The 17,626-nt window shown below is 36.6% G+C and overlaps 1 protein-coding gene across 15 annotated transcripts in view; it reads right to left on the bottom strand.

The window, feature by feature from the left end:
* Positions 1 to 17,626, bottom strand: part of TENM2 (teneurin transmembrane protein 2) — a 1,977,383-nt gene that overhangs the window by 1,299,713 nt on the left and 660,044 nt on the right. For all 15 annotated transcript variants that reach the window (XM_058722697.1, XM_058722719.1, XM_058722713.1 and 12 more), the window contains one exon: positions 261 to 405. The gene's annotated coding sequence lies outside the window, so the exon portion shown is untranslated. The remainder of the gene's footprint in view (positions 1 to 260; positions 406 to 17,626) is intronic.

The following is a 17,626-nucleotide window of genomic DNA, read 5'->3' as shown; positions in this document are numbered from 1 at the left end:
ATAGGAGGACCATAGTGATGTTCAACTTAACTCTTCCCAGATATGCCTCTCTTTTGTAGTCCTTCCATTTGATGTGTACAAAGTTTCACTTTTTAAAAACTCTGCTCTTGATTTGCAACAATATCATCCCTTAGGTTGATAGCTCTCCTAAGAATAGGTGATAGCTACAAGGAAAGTCAGACAGGGATTGGACAACAGCAAGAAGTCAGACAAGAAAATCAATAAATAATGTTCATTAGCAATGATACTAAGAAACTCACATGAGGTTAAAGGTCCAGGAGACTGAAGTCCAAGAGTTGTAGAAGCAATCACTTCAGATTTTCAGGATGGAGAGGAGTCAAGATCCCAGGCTGTGAGGTGCATTAAATGAAGGGCACCAATGGTCAGTCAGGTCAAGAAGCTAGCCTGATCAAAATACAGGATTACGTTTGTTGGATGCACCCTCTTATACGACATTTCCCCTTTCTTTAGCTTTAATCATATGAAAATTATTTCAATTTCCTTAATAGATCTTGCTCACTCTCATTGTGGGTTATTTATAATATTTTGTCTTTTTCCTAGAGCATTCTTCCCTCTTCTCTACCCTTTCCCCATTTTTCCCTGAAGTTGTCTCTCTCTCAGTTTTCATTTCCATATCAGTTCTAGCAGAAACATTTTACTGACTGTGCATGTGCATATTGTGTATCCTTAGGGCCCTGTATATTTTCCATCAGAACACTTGGGCTGTAATAGGACTGCTAGTTACCAGTCTGGGTCAGTTACCAGGTACTAAATACCTCGAAGGTAAGTGCCATATTGATTTTTATGCGTCCCTGTATCTCTAGGATCCAGCACAGCACCTTCTAACTGTTCGATAAAATATTTGTTAAAGCAACAAACATTGCTTATGGGTGTGGGTGGCTGTGGACGCTTGGGTATAAACAAGAAATTGATTGTTCCTTGTTGAACAGTGAGCATTAATAGCAGTAGAAAAACTGATATCTGCAGGGGCAGGGCTAAAGGAACTGAGATTCCTGACAATGATATAGGATGAGGGTATTACTCTGTGGTACTCCATTCAGCAGCCCCTGGCATGCTGGTTTAGATATTAAGAAAGCAGCTAATAAGTAATAATGCTTTCCAATCTCACTGCACTTCTACCCAAAGGATTTATTGAGTTTTATAAACACTGATCAGTCATCCTTGCCCCAATGAGGTGGGTAAGAGTTATTATGCTCATATTATGAAGAGGAAAACCAAGGCAGAGAGAGATTAAGGGGTTAACCCAAGGTCAGGCAGTGAGTCATGGAGACGTGGCACTTGGACATGGAGTTTTAAACTTGCAGCTCTCTGGGGGCGCCTGAGTGGCTCAATTGGTTGAGCATCCGACTCTGTCTCAGGTCATGATCTCACAGTTTGTGAATTCGAGCCCTGTGTCAGGCTTTGTGGTGACAGCTCCGAACCTAAAGCCAGCTTCAGATCCTGTGTCTCCCTCTCTCTCTGCCCCTCCCCTGCTAACCCTTGGTCTCTCTCTCTCTCTCTCTCTCTCTCTCTCTCAAAAATAAATAAACTTAAGAAAATAAAATAAACTTGCAGTTCTCTGCTTAGTCTATTTAGCACTGAACTAGAAGCTGGATGCCTTCCTGAACCCCCTAGGAAGGATGAGTAGCTCCTCTTTCCATGCTTTCCCATTGCCATTGGCATCACCATTGCCACATCTTACTGTATGTCAGGCATTATGCCTAGCACTTTCTATATATTAAGTCACTGAATCCTGGAACAACAACAACAACAACAAAAATGAAATAACTTTTTTTTTCACTACTTTAAAGATAAGAAAAATTGGGTCTCAGAAATATAATTAACTATTAACTCCAAGTAGGAGACTTGGAATCCAGACCCTTGATTATCAGAATTGAAATCCTATGCCATATTCCAACATCCTACAACTTAAATCCTTGTGTACATGTTAGTACAAGTTGGGATCAGATATATGGTATGAGCAAGTGATATAATTCACAAAGGGTAGCACAGCACTGGAATATAATTAATTACCAATAGATGTTTGTAGAATAAATAACAGAAAGAAGCTGAAATTCCTCCCAAGATCATAGGAAACTGGAGCTAGGGTCCAACATTTGAATGGCTCACAGTCACAGAGGATGGGTTGATACCAAGTTCATTGCTTTCACTCATGGATACAGACACTACTAGGCGTGTCTGTATGTCCTCTCATGAAAGGGAAGTTGAGACATAATCAAGAGCCATCTCAACTACACCTTCACATCTCCTCCATCCCAGCAAGACATAAAAATCTACCTTTATCTTTTCTCATTTAAGCCTGTATAAAGAGTATAGGCAAAGGTTAACATATCAAGAAAGTCATTGCAATTCTGCTCAAATTAAGGAAAAATCTAGATACTACCAAAATACCCAACAAGTGAGTATTAATTCAATTTACCAATATCTTACAACTCCTTACAGGTTGCACCATTAAAATGCTTAAAAGTGATTTTTAATATGTCATCAGTACTAGCACCTGGTTAAAAAAAAAAGGGCAGGTTGCAGAATAATAAATAGGTATGGTCTTGTTTTGTGAAAGAAAATAAACACATAAAACTCTGGCAGGATATAACCAGAGAGTTAATAGCTGTTATCTCTAGAAAGCAGGATTGTGGGCATCTTTCTTTGGTTTATCTATATTTTTTCAATCTTCTGAAATGATTATGTATTGCTCTTGTAATGAGAACAACAGAAGTTATTTTTAATTTTGAAAAAATAAAATAAAACAGATGCCTCAGGGAAGAATGGGTTTTGAACCACTGGAATCCTAAACCAGGCTCCAGCTGCCACCTGAAAATCTAGGCTTTAAAATAAGCCACAGCCTCCTGAACATACCCAAGCATGTGATCTCCCTCCCATGCCACACATACTGTTCTCTGATATAAGAAATCAAATGATTCATTCTGTTCCCTTCCACCTTACCCTGACATAGCAAAGACGGAATGTGCACTATTTCCAAATCAAAATAGGCACACTGCAGCAAGAGGCACTTCCAAATGATGGAATTAGATTAGAAGTTAAGACAAAATATGTTTAACTGGCTTTTAAAGAAATTTGGTGGAACACATTACTATAAACAGTACATTTGGGCAGCCAAACAAACTTTGCCTAGAGAAAATCAATTTTGCTCCCCAAACAATGAGAAAAATTACTTTAGATTCGACATTAAACATTGTCGTAAGTATTTTTTAAGAAGCATTTCTATAACTCTGTGTAGAAATAGGAGTCAAAGGATGCCTTTGTTACTATGGTAACAGTCTCCCCGGGAAGAGCCAAGGATGAAGTAGCATACATCCGCCCTGCATATATTTGGCCAATCAATAAACAAAAGACTTAATCTGCATGCATCACATTAGGAAAGTGGTCAAGGTGTACATGATTAGTAAAAGGGTAGGGGGTATTCAGGTATTCTGGGTTCAATCAGCCAGCCTAATTTTCAGCTGAGCTTTGTTAACACTTTCTTCATTTAGAAACCCATTATGAAGATAAATTATTGCTAAAATGCCTGTAGATACTTGAAAAATGGAAATCTTCATCACAGAATTTTAACATAACAGTATAACATGCAAGGTGGTAAACTATGATTAGGAGTATAGAAAAAATGTGTACTATAGTGAGAAACACACACACACCCAGGAACCCAGGAGTAATAATAACACTAATAACAACTAATATTTCCTGAACATTTACTACGGGCCAAGCATGAGCAAAATGTTTTCCATGATTTTTCCTCTGACTCTTTTAAACAACCTTAACAGTTACTACTATGAGTTCTCATTACCATTTTTCAAATGATGTGAGAACTACTTTTTTTAAGTGTTTATTTATTTTTGAGAGAGAGGCAGAGACAGAGTGTGATCCAGGGAGGGTCAGAGAGAGAGGGAGACACAGAATCCGAAGCAGGCTCCAGGCTCTGAGCTGTCAGCACAAAGCCCAATGAGAGGCTCGAACTCACCAACTATGAAATCATGACCTGAGCTGAAGTCGGACGCCCAACCAACTGAGCCACCCAGGCACCCCGATGTGAGAACTATTTTTAATCTTGTTTTACTGATGAGGGAACTCACACTCCAAGATTCAAGTTAGGAGCCCAAGGTTCCATCTTGGGAGTGTTGGAGCCTAGGGTTCAAACCAGAGCAGTAAACTATCATGGTGTCCTCTATCCACTACACCCACTGAACTTCCAGCTTTGCCAGTGATCAACAGCATGGCTTTACGAAAGCGATTTGACTTTCTGAGTCTCAGACTCAGGCTTTTGTGAGGTTATAATTACATAATGTATTTTAAGAGAAAGCACATAATAGGCCCTCGGTACATATTCCTTCCTTCCTCTTGAAACCCTTCAGTTCCTCAGAATCAATATAGGTTATTGTGAATGTTAACAGGTCTTGACTTAAGCAGCATAAAAGAGAGTTGAGAATTATTGGAATAGTAACATCTCATTTTACTTTCTGGGTATAACTTCCTCCTCCTTGAACACATGAACAGAATTTCCAACAAATCTCTCTCTCTCTCTCTCTCTCTCTCTCTCTCACACACACACACACACACACACCATGGGTTTCATCTCATATTTTCTTACCCCTATCATATGATATGACCCCAACAAATATGGCAACAGAGGAAAATACAGTAAACAGTCATCAGAAAAGTAGATCTGTGACTTACAGATTCTTTAACATCAACTTTCTGGGCCTCAATGTCCTCTGCTATAGCAGAGAAGAGGTGAAGGTTATTTCTTCCAAAGAAATTCCAGGAGTAACTATCCATGACATGATTGTTGCTGTGAACTGAGTAGCCCTTGCTCATTTGACCCTCCCTACTTCTTTTATACCTTTTGTTTGGAATTTTGTACCTGGCTACAAGAATGAGTCATCTGTAGTCCTCATGCAGATTGCCCTGCTGACAGGTAATTCTTTGGCCCTATGTTGAAAACTGGATGCTCTTTGTTTTCATTGAAATATTTATCCTCAATTCTGTCATTATACAAATTATTACTCTGAGATAAAGACCCTAAAAAATTGGGAATGAGACAGCAAATACTTAAGTGATCCAAATGTCCCTCAATATTAAAAAAACAAACAAACAAAAAAGATATGACTGAAGTATCAATAAAAGGCAAAAGAGGGAGCCACTTTAGAGGATCAATTGTTTGGAACCGAATTATGGAATCATTTCTCTTCCAGACTTTAATATTAAGTGAAATGTTTCTGTCACCTTTAGCCGTGTTCATTTGAAGTAGTTTCATGAGGCATTTTTCATTAGTACCATTTACACAGGGAAGAGTACTTAGCATCTGTTTTTTATGCAATATATTTCCTTAGGTAAAATCATAAATATAGTCCCTGAATTTCATACCTACCTGAGCATAACATCAAGCTCATATTTAAGCCATCTATAGGAAATGTTTTCTTGCAAACTCGACATGTAAGTACACGGAGCCTCTCTTTGGTCACGTGAAGATGGGAGTTTTATGCCTTAAAAGGCACAACCAAAAGTTGTCAATTGTCTGGCTCCTTAAGAGACAGGCCCATTGTTGTCTCAAATACCCGCTGCAGTCTGAATTCACCTGGAATGGTGTTTCAGAGAAATCCTTTTTAGTGTCAGGAGAGGAGGTCTGTAGTCTGAGAAATAATTCCATGTTGGAACTGAGAATCGAGACATTCCTCTCCCCATCCTTCTAAAGCAGAATTTGCAAACTGCTGGCCCATGGGTTATCCCCAGAAGGGATTATATAGGCTGCAGTGGGGGCTGAATAGTGTTTTACATTTGAATTAATTGTCAATGTTTAAAAATCATTAGATTTCACTGCTTCTCTTGAAAAAGCTGGCAACGCTGGACCTGCATTCCCACATGGCGACCATCTGCTGAATCTGGGTAGGGGCTGCTCATATTTACAGTGGCATGTGCTATCCAGTGCCCCACTGTCCCCACCACTCCTGAGTGTTTACTCTTCGGTGAGGCTCAATGTCATCATCCGTATAACATCTTCCACCTGGGCCATTTCACCATTTACTTTATCTAGACAGATAAATATTTAACAGCAGGTATAGCTTGGGCCCCAACCAATTAGAATTCTTGCAGGCCCTGGAAGCAGTGTCTGGGGCTCCCTGCAAGGCTGTGAGTTAACCCTTTTGTTGTGGACCACATGCATAGAGGTGTGAGGTGGCCTAGGAAACAGGTCAGGACCCCTGGGGCAGCTTGCACTTCCTGGTGGAGCTTGCAGCAGAGGCTGTTCTCGAACTATTGCAAAAGCAGTGGTACCTGTATCAGCCTTGCTTTAGGAAGTTAAGCTTGTGACCCTGGCTTTAAGTTAAATTCACTTTTCAGAGCAGACAGATAGAAATGGACCACACAAGCTGTCACTCCCAAATAGAAGAGTATGCCAATGTATGTATTCCATTTTCCCTAGTATTACAACTTCAACTTGGGTTTTTGTAAAGCAATTTCCCAGGAAAAATGCTAAATGCCACATTAACGACTTCAAATAGAATTGGTCTTACAGACAGTGAAAAACATGCTCATTGGTAGAGAATATGGGGTAACAGAAACATTATATCCCTACCTTCCATTTGAGTGCCACAGAGTGCTTCATTCATGATCTGCCCCATTTGGTTATGTTTTAAGTTAAAATATTAAACAATTTTCTTTAAGTTATGACAGCACTTTCTCAGAGCCTAAGAAGCTTCAGACATGCTATACATCAGAATTTCTCAACCTCAGCACTGATGACATTTGGGACTAGATCATTTTTTGGTGATTGTGGGAAGGGACTGTCCTGTGCATTGTACATTTTGGCAACATCCTTGGTCTCTACCACCTAGATGCCAGCAACAATCCCTAGTCATGACAACCAAATACTGCCAAATGTTTCCTCCAGGGCAAATGATTCTTGGTCTAGAGTCACTGGTCTATATTCCTACAACCCAAAAGGGTCATGTTTCCGATAACTGCTTACAACCCCAAGTGAAAGATCAGAATATATTGTTAGGAATATAACAACAACTTATTTCTATATTACTACAAATAAAGATTTGAATATTTGTGATGTTGCTTTAACATGATCTTTTAATTGCCTTTTCTTTTGGGAACATTTGAAAAAGGACAGTTTTAGATAGTCATTTGTTTTCTCCAAACTTTTTAAGGGGCTGACAAAAAGCACAGATAGCTTTGTCCCATGTTCCCTAACTCACTAAAAGCCTCAATAACTTTTAGATTTTTCTGGAACATTTGAGATTATTTGAAGGTCTTCTCTCCAGAATATTTACTGTGCCTGATTTTTAAAGCACATTAGTGCTTAATTACTAATTTTCCTATAAATACTGGACTATAAAGAAGAATCAGACTGAGGGAAGTTAAGTGACTTCTCCATAGCCAAAAACTGCTTACAGATGTGATGCTTATACTTGATCTCTTCAGAGTAAAGAATTTTGTGTGTTATTTGCAGAGATGGTACATTAAATAATTTTTCTTATTCTGTTAGTGTATTTTCCACATTAGAATCAACTGCTGCTCAAATAATTGACAGGGAATATTACTTAATACTGAAAATGCTTTTGAAACTAGCAAAGTGATTAAATTAAGGGTGGTTTTAATATTTAATAATAGCAGAATTCACCTCGTTAGAGGTTTTAGAGCTCTACATGATGTCTCCCTTTCATCACATACCTTTAACAAGCCCTGTGGAAACTTGAAGTTTTGAAGAATTCCCTCACATCTACCACTCCAAGCTTGCCTAGACCCTCATTATCTTCACCCTTGACTAGCACAATGCCCTACAATTATAGTCTTGCTTTCTCAAATCGCCTACCATTATGATTCCATAATTACTGTATGTAAAACTCAAATCTGATTTTATGTCTTTTAAAGCAAACCAAAGACCAAATTATTTGTGAAACATACATATACGTGCATACACATACATATATCTTTCCACCCTCAAATGCTTCTACTTCTCACTATGTGATAATTATTAAGCTCACAGGCTATCCAAAAAAGAACCTACTATGTGCTGTCCCATTTCTGTGTGTCTCCTTGGTCTGTGACATTCATACTTGGAAAAGTTCCACTTGTTTTAAACTCACCTAAAATGCCACCTTCCCCGTAGTTTTTACTATCTCTTGGAATACTTAACCTTCCTTGCTGTGCCAAATCTTCTACAGAAACATTTTATAATGTGGTCTTGGAATCATTTGCACATCTGTTTCATGAACTACAGTGTAAGCTCCTATAAGGTGGAAAACTGTTGGACTATTTTTTAACATGTATATCTTTCACTTGGTAAAGGGTCCACCATACAGAAAAAAAATTTTTTTAGTTTTTCAAATATTTACTTTATTCACTTTAAAACAGGTCTATCACATGGAAAGCCTCAGTAGATATTCCCCCAAAACAGCCTTATTTAAAAACTTATAATATGTTTAAATAATTTGTTCAACAAATATTTACTGAATGCTTTCTGTGCTCTAGCTCATGTTCTAAGTAATTTAAATCAATAATATGCATTCATTTGATAGAAAATAAAAGAATGCATAAAGTTTCCTAGTGTTTATAAAGAGAAGAGGTTACTTAGAGACAGAATCAGAGAGGTTATTTTGCAGTTATTTTAATCCATACAGAGATCCAAATCAGATTTTTATTACATAAAATACATAACACTTATAGCACACTATCTAGCACTTAGTAAAAGCTAAATATATGTTGGTTAATGTTACTATTATTGTCACTATTACTCTCTATTAGAGGAAATACCCCAAAATGAAAAAATCCAAATAATGTGAGATGACAAAGAAGCTGCAGAAATAAAAATCTATAATCTCTTAATGAAATATTTTTACAGTTCAATTTATTTTTTTAACTCAAAAAATATTTATTGAGTCCAGTTAAACCAGAAAAAAATGGGATTGGCTAAAGTAGAATATGCTATGAAAAGACGGGCATGTCACTGTCTCTAAAACTCAAAGATTTCCATTTAAATATTAATAAAGTTAAGAAATAATAAAAGCTTCATTTTAAATGGTATGTTTATACCTAGTATAGTTAGTATCTTTCTTTGATTAGAATATCTGATCCATGAGACTGTCTATCACTAACCATGGAACTGAGAGTCTTGTCATTTACTACTTATTATTTACAGTGGGGAAGTTTTTGTTTCCACACTTGGGTCTTCTCATTTTATGCCACAGAGTGGCACATTCATTTATTTAATAGTGATTGTTCTTATAAGAAATCATATTCATTCAGAGAAATTCTATGACCTATGGACAATCCAATTTTCATTATTTATTTTTTGGATAGTCATCTTGGGTTTTAAAATCAATGAAAACTTAGACATTGGGTAAATTTTTGTTTAAAAAATTATTCTAGGGGCACCTGGGTGGCTCAGTCAGTTAAGTGTCAGACTTCTGTTCAGGTCATGATCTCATGGTTTGTGGGTTCAAGCCCAGCTTTGGATTCTGTGCTCACAGCTTGGAGCCTGGAGCATGCTTCAGATTCTGTGTCTCCCTCTTTCTCTGCCCCTCCCCTGCTCATGCATGGGATTCTTCTCTCTCTCTCTCTCTCTCTCTCAAAAATAAATAAAGATTTAAAAATTTATTCTAAATTGAAAAATATTTAAGAGCTACACTTGTATTTGTTCTTACACTAACATTTGAATTATACTGTCCAATATGGTAACTGCTAACGACATGTGGCTTTTGAACCCATCTAAATTGAAGTGTGCTCTAAAATCTCAAAGATTTAGCACAAACAATAATATAAAATAGGTCATATATATATATATATATATATATATATATATCATGTAATTATATGTGCATGTATATATATGTATATATAAAATACATATATATGTATATATAAAATACATACATATATGTGTATAGGTAAGATTACATGTTGCAATAATATTCTTATGCTCTAGGTTAGATAAAATATTATAATTCCATCTTTTTTGTTTTAAAATATGGCTATTAGAGAATTTTATTTTTTTTTTATTTAGTTTTTTTTTTTTCTTTCAACGTTTTTTATTTTTGGGACAGAGCGAGACAGAGCATGAACGGGGGAGGGGCAGAGAGAGAGGGAGACACAGAATCGGAAACAGGCTCCAGGCTCCGAGCCATCAGCCCAGAGCCTGACGCGGGGCTCGAACTCACGGACCGCGAGATCGTGACCTGGCTGAAGTCGGACGCTTAACCGACTGCGCCACCCAGGCGCCTCTATTAGAGAATTTTAAATTGCATATACAGATCACCTTATATTTCTCTAGCACAGTACTGGTTTAGACACTTTGTTCCAAGAATGAATCATATCTTTGGTTTCCATTATCCTGTGTTAAATATTATTGACAGAGAATTACAGGACAATTGCTCTAGTAATCAAATTTCACAGATCAGGAAATGGAGGTTCAAAAACACTCCTTTTGTCTACAGTCATAAGGCTAACTAGAGACATAAGAGAACTGGAAAGTGTATCTCTAGACTTCCAGTCCCAAGCTAAGTTACTGGCAAAGTAGCAGATAATAATGAACAGCTGTTGGAAGAAAAAATGGATAGATATCATTTCCATGCTGTGTGGCATTCATCTATATGATTCTGACATGAATCTTCCTTGTATGCAATGGGGAAAAAGGCAAAGCCATTGTGCTCAATAATAAAAATGATAGAGTTAGCTTTGTAAAAACAAACAAAAAAACAAAACAAAACAAAAACTCAAAAAACTAATAAATTCCAAAATGGTATCATTAAATAGTAAGAGATATGACTGATGCAATGAACCTGTTAAAATATCTCTGACCATCTATTATACTTTGGTGACTTTGTTTACAAAGTAGCAAGAATGAGACTGTCAATGAATGAGAAACAAAACCTACATTTCTTGGGAAAGAGGCATCCGTCTTTTTCTGTTTGTAAATGCTGACGAGCAGAGTTTAAGGAGGGCTAATGTCACCCATTCATCTTAATTAAAGAGTTAATTGCTCGTGTATCCTGATTTAGTTAACCGAACCTGGTAGCGTGGGAAGCCCTTCCCTCTATGTATTTTATTGACCAGTGTAATGACATCATCAGTAAGTCTCGGGATTTATTCATGCTTCAGCCTATCCTCATAATGTTAATAGCCTGTACATGATAAAACTTTCAAGAGGAATGGAGTCCTCGCGCCTGGCACAGAATACAAAAAGCACGGTGGCTGCTGAATGTCTCGCTTCAGCTGTCATTGAAGAATTCCTTCGAAGTCTAGAGTCATGAAAATAGTAAAAAGTAATTTTAAATGCTAGTTTTCAGAAAATGTTTACATGTGGAATCATGTAGCAGTTTTTATAACTACACATTAAATATCTGAAAGTTAGCAATATTCCCTTAATATTATCAAACCAAAGGCAAGTGAGCATGCATTACAGGGAGAGGAAGATCCTGTTGGCAAAGAATATTTTTAAAACATACACACTCACATACACTCAGAAAAAAATTTAGGCCAAATAATTACCCCTGAACTGGATGAGCAGATTCCTAAAAACAAGGTTTTTCAACCTTTAAAATATAATTTTCCTCAAAATTCTCTACCATTTCCCCAGAAATAATGTGTTTAGATGAACTAAAAAGCTACAGTGGATACATGGCTAATTTTAGACTCACACCATTCACTAATACGTTTTTTAAAAAAATGGGGAAAGAGGCAAAAATCAAAGAACAGCAGGGAAAAAGTACTATCTTGAGGGCATACAGAGGCAAAAACATGGAAATGATGTTCAGAGTTAATGGGCCTTTTTGTGTCTCTTCTCACATGTAGTTATAAGCAGTCCTAGTTAAAGTTAATTAAAGCTAGTTCCTTGCTTCTGCAGACAAAACTGGTTCAAGAATCATCCCCTGTGTTTGAGCTACCGATTACATATTAAATGCCATGTTATGGCCAAGGTAAGCACATTGTGGTTATAATAGGAAAAATACAGAAAAACAAAAGGCTAGATGTAAAAGTATTATATATGGGTATCTATAAAATTTGTTTATAAATATATAAATATAAGGTATATTTATACATCTCCACTGTGTATCTTATAGGCTGCAGCATCCCAAATAGTCTTAGGTTGATCACTTAATTCATCTGCTTTGAAACGGTGACAATTATGGTACTTCTCCCATGGAGTCATTGTGAGTGTGAATGAATCCATGTATATCGCACTTAGAACACCGCCTGGCATGAGTTAATAAGCATCTCACAGGTGTGAACCATAATTATTATTCTTATGACTAAATCTGCCCTTTTAAGATAATGATTCACTATAGTCTCTTTAATATAGAGTTTCACTTTTAGTCATAGAAATGTCATTTTTTTTCCTTTTTTTCTTAAACTTTTTATTGTTTTTATATGTAAGAAAACTAATTTTGTTGAAATTATATATAACAGCATATATGTACAGAGTGGCAGCACCGTGTTGTAATTAATATGGAAGACGTGTGAAGTAAAGCAAATGTTGGCTCATACCCACTTTCTACCCCTTTGTCAAAGCTCCGTGACCTTGGGAAACTGGCCTCAGAGTTCTAAGCTTTGGGTTTCTTTTCTATCAAATGAGGTTATGAAAATAAGATACTCCTACAGTAGTCATAAAGATTATGTAATACAATGGTTGTAAAATCCTAAAATAGTATCTGACACATAGTAAAATAGTGATAGAATTTCTACTTTTCACTAGAAGGATGATGATGCATAAGGAGAACAAAGCCAGAAAAGCCTATTATCGACTATTGATAGGAGTGAAACAATGAGCCACTTATTTCTTTTTCTTGGTTTTCTGCACTGCTCACTTTTCACAGTGAATATGGCAAAGCTAGGGATGAACGTGTGCTGATACAAGGCCCATAGCACAGAGGAAGGAGACCCTATTCCCAGCAGTGGATGATTAAGTCAGTTATTAGACAGGTAGAAATTCTCGAGGTGGAAATAGGGGAAGATTATTACATATAAAGGGGACTGGGACAAGTTTTCAAAGCAGAAGCACAGTCTGTAATAGGGAAAAATGAGCAAGCCTGATGTGATGCTCTTAATGGTGTGTAGAAGAATAAAAGCAGAAGTTGAAGACTTAGGTAAGAGATTAAAGAACTTGAAATTTATTCTGTAGTTAGTAAATAGCCACCTAAGTAGGTGAGAAATGGGACCATGGAGTCCCAAATTAAGCATTCCTTATAAAGTAGCTTGTAAGGCAAAAATCAGAGAGGCAAAATTAGCCATGAAAATCATTTAAATTTCTCATAATCTACAGCATGGGGGAGATGCATCTCATGTGGTGGTTGTATATACAACCATAAAGAATAAATTCCTTACCAGACAAAATTTTTAGAACTACAGTTAGAGCAAGGAAGGAACAAAAGAAAATTGATGTATAGGTGTCTGTGGGCTTCCAAAATATTTCACCTTTAGGGAAAATGTTTAATGAGTTCCTAGGAGTAAAAGAAGGGGGGGATATTATGCCTTTGTACACTGGCTTGATTTATGCCATTATATGCTAATATTATGCAACATTTTAATAATATTTATGATTTATAATAATACAATATAATATTAATAGCCTTTTTCATCATGCTAATAGATTTGTTTGTGATTTTGATCATTAGGTCAGATACTTCATCTGAAAGCACTTACCAGAGTTTTGTTTTGTTTTGTTTTCAGTACTAAAGCAAGAAGAATATCAAATGCCCAGGAGAGACTATCAGTGAGGGTTCTAAAGTCAAGGGAATCGGGGGTACCCAGGTGGCTCAGTCAGTTAAGAGTCAGACTCTTGATTTTGGCTCGGGTCATGATCTCACAGTTCTTGAGTTGGAGCTCCACATATCTGACTCTGTGCTGACACTACAGAGCCTGCTGTGATGAGCTCTCTCTCCCTCTCTCTCTGCCCCTCCCTCGCTCTCTAAAAAAAAAAGAAAGAAAGAAAGAAAGAAAGAAAGAAAGAAAGAAAGAAAGAAAGAAAGAAAGAAAGAAAGGAAAAGAAAAGAAATCAAAGGAATTAGAATACAAGGTCAGACAAGGTCTGAATGACAGAGTCAAGGGTGACTTAAAGGACTCACTACAATGATACGACCATTGGCACACATTGGCAAATGTGGGATTGCTTTGCTAGGCAGGTGGTCAGAAAATGCAAGGATGTTTTGACTTGCTGAAACTGAGGTAAGAGCATATACCACATTCAAGTCACACAGTAGAACAGCAGCTCTCAAGAGGGAAGGCAGGCCAGCTGAGAAAGGTTTTGGATGGAGATGGAGTTGACCGGGAAGGCAAATAGTTTCAGAGTCAGAATTTAATTCCCTGTGTAAAACCTTGACTTAGGAGAATGGGACTCTTACTTGTATATACTCTTAATTAGCTAATTTTATTTATTTATTTATTTATTTATTTATTTATTTATTTATTTATTAAAATGTTGATTATTTTTGAGAGAGAGAGAACCTGTGAGCGGGGGCGGGAGGAGCACAAAAAGGCGGGGGTGGGGGTGGAGAAGATCGGAAGCTGTCTCTGTACTGACAGCAACAAGCCTGATGTGAGGCTCCAAGTCAAGAACCCAAACTCAGGAACCCTGAGATCATGACCTGAGCTGAAGTCAGATGCTCAACCGACAGCCATCCAGACACACCCTTAACTAGCTAATTTTAAACGAAGTTACTGAGGATACTATCTGCAGAGGGCTCCTGTAAGAACTAAGGAAATGTGTCTTCATCATTAAGAATTCCATAACCTCCTGCTTCGTTAGATTTCTTGTATCAGTTCTTAAGGCACCTCATTCTAAAAGTTTTATTCAGACTCCCCTTAATTATAATTTTCCTACTTTGTGATGATATAATCAAGAAATATTTAACCATTTTTAAGGTGTCTTTTTTCCCCCTAAGGCAACATCTACTTGATACTTATAGCTATCAAATTTCTCTAGGTTGCCATGTATTTTTTTTTCCCTATCAGGACAACTATACATTCAAACTATAATGATAAAATAATAAATTCTTAATAGGAAGAAGACAAATGCTCTCAAACTGAAGAGATGAAAGAAAGGTCATGGCTACTTTTGGCAGTAATCTCACACTTAAAAGAAAATACTAGAAATGTTGACATTTTATATAAAATAAAAACAGTGGCTACAAGTTACTGAGCACCTACAGTATTTTAGCCTCTGAATTAAAATACTTAAAAATGGCATCACGTCAAAACTTCCAACTATCCATGGAGCAGATACAATAACCCCAATTTTAAGAAAAATGAGAAACTTGGAGCTGAGAAAAATTAATTTTGCTGAAGGCTGAACATTGTAAGGAGGTGAAACCGGGATTCAAACTCAAATCTGTTCAACTCCAGAGTTCAACTCTGTCTACTACACCCAGTGCTGCCCCAACCTTATCAATCTCATTCAAAACATTTAAGTTTACACTGTAAATTGTTTCTTGTGTGAAGCTGTTGTACTTTTCATTTTCGAAACATTAATCAAAATTTAAAATAACTCAATATGCAGTGATAACTCAGAAAAGTATTTCTTGTGGGTTACCAAGACCACTTGAACGCTTGAATACCAGTAAGTTTTTACAAAACTAAATCTTATTTTGAGATATACTTTCTTTTAGATTGAAGTACTTTTTTAAAATAAATATAACTCTGGACAAGCCTCGTATAAGAATGGAACCTCTTCCAATACTATCCACTTACTAATAAACATGTGCAGAGAGCGGAACAGAGCAGAGGACTTATAATTCTTTGACCGTACCTAGTAGCAGAGATTTCTGATATCAGTAAAAAAACTGAAGAATAAAACCTCCCTAGAAGCTGATGTAGGAAAACAGGACAAACTAAAAGATAGTGGAGAACAGGCTATGAAGAACTTTCACAACACAGAACCACAGAGACAAGAAGGAAAATAAAAATGCCTGAGAGAAAATGTTCAAGAGACTTTGGAGCCAAAAAAATAAAGATGTTAATCTCATGATAAACATAACATGTTGAGGGAGAAAAAGCAAGCAAAATCTCATTCCGCTGAACTGAAGTGATTCAGTTGGGAGAAATAAATTTTTAAAAGAGTCAAAAGGAAAGAGACGAGAGAAATAAAGTGAAAGACAATCCAATACAAAAATAAATGACAAAGGAGGCAGAGAAATATTTTATTGACGAAAGAGATTGATTCTCCATATCAGAATGGCAGAAACTGAGGAAGGAACAGAGGGTTCCTTATTTCCAAACAAGAGTGGTTGGGCTGGGGGGGGGGTAAGCAATTAATAATTAAAAAGAAATAAAGTGAAACGTGAAAATTATTAGAACTAGAGCAATTCTGTGATAGTAGGGGAAAATACTATCACAATCAGGAGTTGAGTTGAGCAGAAATGGATAAAGAAGTATCATTAGAATGTCCAAAAATATCCAATTTAACAATGAATAAATATAGGAGTTTAATACATTCACATATATGTATGACTGAAGGCAATCAATAACTTGTAAAAAAAATTTGCAAAAGGATAGAGATATTTTCATTAGAATCATCATTAGTTTTGCTAAACTTAGTTCCAAGAGATGTTGAGAAAGTTCAGATTCACATTTAGCGCCCTGGGAGCCAAATCTCAGGTCAGCTTTATAGGTTGTTGAGCTGGGCTAGATCATTTAGCTCCAGTTTTCCTTTCTATTAAGCAGAAATAAACCATCAGTCCAGGCTACCTCACAGCGTTCTGAAAAGAATTTGCAGCCTTTTCTGAAACACTGCACCTACTTGTTGCTTTAAAAAGGCAGTCTGGCACTGGGTGTTGTATGGAAACCAATTTGACAATAAATTTCCTATATTAAAAAATAAATAAATAAACAAAAAAAATAAAAACATAAAAAGGCAGTCTGGTAAAATGGGAAAAACGGTTTTGGTATGAGACTAATCTGGATGGGAATCCAGACTCTAGTGCTCATCATTTGTAGGACCTAGAAGAATTAACGAACATTTCTGACCCTCTGTTTCTTTGTCTGGAAAGTGAGAACACCAGAGCACCTTTCACCAAAGTGGTGTGAGGATTACATGAGCTAATGATCTGCCACAAGGTAGGCATTCATCAAAAAGGATTTCCCTTAGTATCATTATAACCATCACCATTCATACTCTGTTGCTAAAGGTGACATACTGATAACAGGTTTTTTAATGGTTGTGTAATTATAGTTCTTATTTCTGCTTATGTAGAAATTCAAACCTGGTCCTCTAATTCTCAAAGAAAAAAAAATCTGTGAGTGCCCCAACTTCTTTTGAGTAAATTTCCTTTTTTTTTTTTTTTTGTTGCTTAAAATAACCAGACACTTTCTCTTGTTCCAACTAAAAACCTAGATCTACACAAAGAGTAAGAAACACAAGGTCTCTGATGTGTTTCCTTCCTAGCTCCCTTCTGTTGCACACATCCATTCATTCGTACACAGAAAATTTAAAATTATCAACTATGAACTAATATCTACCAATCCCTCACTAACCCCATGGAGATTTCATCCAGTACCATGACTTAGGATTCAATCTTTACAGTGATAACACCATATCCTATCTCAAGCCCTGAACCTTCCTACGGCTCCAGATGACCTGAATATATCCAATCACCAG

The sequence above is a fragment of the Neofelis nebulosa genome, chromosome 1, assembly GCF_028018385.1.
Source record: "Neofelis nebulosa isolate mNeoNeb1 chromosome 1, mNeoNeb1.pri, whole genome shotgun sequence".
Taxonomy (NCBI): domain Eukaryota; kingdom Metazoa; phylum Chordata; class Mammalia; order Carnivora; family Felidae; genus Neofelis; species Neofelis nebulosa.
This window is presented reverse-complemented; position numbering and strand designations above follow the sequence as displayed.